This window comes from Meles meles, chromosome 14, assembly GCF_922984935.1.
Source record: "Meles meles chromosome 14, mMelMel3.1 paternal haplotype, whole genome shotgun sequence".
Classification (NCBI taxonomy): domain Eukaryota; kingdom Metazoa; phylum Chordata; class Mammalia; order Carnivora; family Mustelidae; genus Meles; species Meles meles.
In genome coordinates, this window is record NC_060079.1 from 61881879 (window position 1) to 61886061 (window position 4183).

Here is a 4183-nt window from a genome sequence, read left to right on the forward strand (position 1 = left end):
ATAGCCTTCTTTTTGAATGATTATTTTGTTATTATTTTATCTTCCTTCTGATTCATTTATTGTTTGTTCTAGTATGCTGCAAAGATTTCTTTAGATATTCAAAAAGAATCACTGGACTTTCTAGCATATACTCACAAAAGGCTTTTATTTAAAAGTAAAGGGATGGTTGTAGCAAGAGGAATAGAACTGGCGAGCACTGAGGACTAAGACAAAGAACTGTAGAAGCTCTTGAGAAAATATAGGTCCCTTGGCCAGGTGACACAGCTAAGTTCGTTACAGCAATTAGGCCAGCGGCAAGTCATTAGTATGGAAAGTGATCACCAGGGACTATTTGAACCTTAAACACCAAAGCATAGATAGATCCCAATACCCTTATCTTGACCAATAGTTAAAAAGTGGACATCCAGACATCCTCAGGTATGAAGATAGAACTTTATCAGTCCATTTGTAAATCAACTCTATATTTGCATATGCCTTGTTAAATTCTTTAATAATTAACCTACTTTATCCTTTCTATCCAATTTAATAGTTTATAAACAATATTGTTATTCTCCTCTTGAAAAATATTTTTCTTTTTTATTATAGCCTTTTCCCCCATAGATTTGACACTATCATTGCTCTTTTATTCTGTCATAGTAATTACAATTTCATTTACTATAATATTAAGTCAATTATTTTTATAGTATACTTTCCATTCTATGTGATGGGTTAGCCATTTTTAAAAAATCATTCCTGTGGAAATTAATTGTTCTTTTCTTAATTAAAAAAAAAAAAAACCTTCAGGGATGCCTGGGTGGCTCAGTTGGTTAAGCCACTGCCTTCGGCTCAGGTCATGATCTTGGAGTTCTGGGATTGAGTCCCACATCAAGCTCCTAGCTCTGTGGGGAGTCTGCTTCTTCCTCTGACCTTCTCCCCTCTCACGCGCTCTTTCTCTCAAATAAAAAAATAAAACTTAAGAAAAAAAAAACTTCAGAAAATTCTGAAAATAAACCTAAGTGATTCCACACTACCAGTTTCACTCATGTTTCTGTTCTTATAATAATTTTTAAGTATTTCTAGAGAAATATATCTGAATAAGACCTTTTCTACTCTAACTATAGGATATATTTATTATCTTTATTAAGATGTGGATATAAAAAGCTACAAGTGCCCTCAGCATGTGTTGTTGGCTTCTGATATGTAAAGAAAAACATTCATTTTATACTTGGTGTCAGTAAGTATCAATAAATTGGCACTTAAAGATTGAAATTATATTCTATTTTTTTCTTCTTGTGAGTTTACTTAGACATCTACATTCATGTTTGAAGCTTTGAAGCTTCAATTCTAATTGATCAATTCCAGTTCCAATTCCAATTGATTATTATTCCCACATTATTAATTTTCATTATATTATACCAGGTGAACATACAACAGTTTGATACAAAATACTTTGTTTCATTGGTTATCTGCAAGTACATCAAACTTGATTACATTTATTTACTGTAGTTAACTAGGTACTACTTGTGTCTTCATACTGATCATTTATTTGTCAGGTGATGATATAACTAAAATCAATTGGAAATCCAAATGTGTAATCCTCTTTATCATATAGAGATGGTAAGTAATTCAAAATATTATGATTTTCTAAGACTTGCTTTAAATTTAGCAAACCATCAAGTGCCACAGGTACATGTTACCTATGAAGTGCCAAAGTATTATATTCATCTTATTTTTATCTACACTACAAGCAGATATCAATAAACTATGGAGCATAGTATTACCTGAAAATATTTGTTAGCTTGACATGGGCGGTGGATGCTTTGATATGAAAGCTTTCTCCCTTCCCTTTTCTCAGGCAATTAAAAATAAATAAATAAATAAATGGTGGAACTGTTAGAACATATCTTGAACGGTTTGGATAGACTTGAACATGAGATACTTTTCTAAAATTTAGTGCTCAGGTAAGCTAAATGTCAATGACAAATTTGAATAGAAAATTTAAAAATCAGAGGCGCCTGGGTGGCTCAGTGGGTTAAAGCCTCTGCCTTCGGCTCAGGTCATAATCCCAGGGTCCTGGCATTGAACCCCACCTCAGGCTCCCTGCTCAGCGGAGAGCCTGCTTCCCTTCCTCTCTCTCTGCCTGCCTCTCTGCTTCCTTGTGATCTCTGTCTGTCAAATAAATAAACAAAATCATTAAAAAAAAAATAAAGACAATAGTTAAGTTAAAAAAAAAAAGAAAATTTAAAAATCAAAGTCATTTTATGACCAAGATCATACAATGAGCAGTTGACTAAAACTCAGGGGAACAAAAACACTGTTTGGGTTGTAAACTAGTCAAAAGGCTTAAGTGACTCTAAAATTTGGAAACTAGAGAGGACCTCTGGTAACATCTTTGTGAAATGAATAGGTCATGGTAGGGTAATAATCTAGCTTTAGTTCTTTTTTAAAAATCATTGGATTCTATTAATCATTGGGCCTTTGTGCTTTTCTGGCTATAGGAGTCCACTAAGTAGAAGATATTTAACAAATATTCATTATTTAACTATGAGTCAGATAAAATTTCACAATTGAAACTGAAGTGTGTAAAGTTACAAATTTATTTTTCTAAAAAACCAACTTAAAATATCACCGCATGTTCTATCTTCTGGCTTCTGTAACATAATTTAATCACTTGAGATAATGTCAATGAATTGAATAAATTTTCATTCAAATGTTGTTTTAGCCTACTAAATATAGGGTTATATCTGTCTTCTACATATTATTTCCCCATGACTTCTAAATCCCAGGTGACATAGTGTCTTATGTAGCATCCAGATTTTGGTGGAGAATAGGTAGTAGGAACTTAATTGGTCTATTCATCTGCAAGTGTTTTCAGAAACACACTTTACTTCATCTTGTTATTCATCATAAGCTTCTCCCTTTATTGCATCTGATAAGAAGTGCTTAGACCCATGAACCTTCTAGCCACCTAAGTAATTTAGATCATTTCAAGCACCAAGTATTCAGGTTCACTTGCTCTTTATCAGCTAGTTCTTGACAAATATTCAGATAAATGCAAATTGAAATTTTCTCCAAAATTCTTTTTGGGTTGGTCCTAAGACACTTAGTTGGGGGAGTGTTACTTAAGCCTTATACCAACATGCTGATTCTTGTCACCATTTCTGCATTAAAGCTAGTTTAAAATTCTCATATAGTGAATTTCTTTATGGGTTTCATTGAGCTTAACTGCATCAGAAAGGCACACATAATAGGTAATTTTTAACAAGAGTCCAGGGGCAAGGAGGTAAAGTTCTTCTCTGTTCTTGTTCCTATTTCTTTTCTACGGCAAACATATTAAGCTCAGGGTCCTTCAAAGCTAAGTCCTTGGTTCTTTAAAATAGGAGACTCTTGAACATGAAGTCTTTTTTTTTTTTTTTTCAAGTGGCAAGGACAGGTTTAAATCAGTAATACATTGTTGCATTAGAGAAGGAGGACTCTCATTTTGAGGTTATTGTTCCTGCCTTAAGTGTAAAAACCTAATTTGAAACACAAAGCTTATTTCCTGTTGTCTCTAAATTCATTTGATCCTTCTTTTACCTAGTATTTTTGAAATCAATGAATGTTGCTGAACTATTTGCAGGAAGATGGAGGGAGGGATAAATATTTGGTTTATAGGTCTAAATATTATTGAAATATTTTAATTTTATGTACAATGAGTTAATATTAAGATAGGTATATTGGATCTGTAGTTGAGGTACATATCTTGGATGACACAATCAAGGAAATTCACTTAATCCACCTTAATGAAGACTATATCTTTCCCATACTGACAGAAACACTGGCGACACATACTGAAGCAGATTTTTCTGGGCCAGACTGTGCCGGTTTGAGCAGATGTGGCGACCATGAGAACTCTGGCCAAATTTCCTCAGATGGCTCCAGTAGAGCTTCTGGTGACCCATCTTGCTTTTTCAGATGCAGTGAGGCAAAAGGTGGTCCAAATTTATTATAACATATCTCTATTTGGACAAATTTTCTAATTATTTTCAACTTAGTATAACATACATGCAGAGAATCCGCACATCAAAAGCTGTCTGCATACTCAAAGTCAACTACTATTATGATTTCTAACATTAATTCAGAGTGTTTTGCTTATATTTTAAATTTATATAAATTAATTATATTGTATATAGTCCTTCAGATTTTTTTTTAAAGATTTATTTAT

At 33.0% G+C, this 4183-nt stretch overlaps 1 pseudogene; it reads right to left on the reverse strand.

The window, feature by feature from the left end:
* Nucleotides 1-3748: 3748 nt before the first annotated feature.
* On the reverse strand, nucleotides 3749-3920 carry LOC123925291 (annotated as a pseudogene).
* Between the last annotated feature and the right edge of the window lie 263 nt (nucleotides 3921-4183).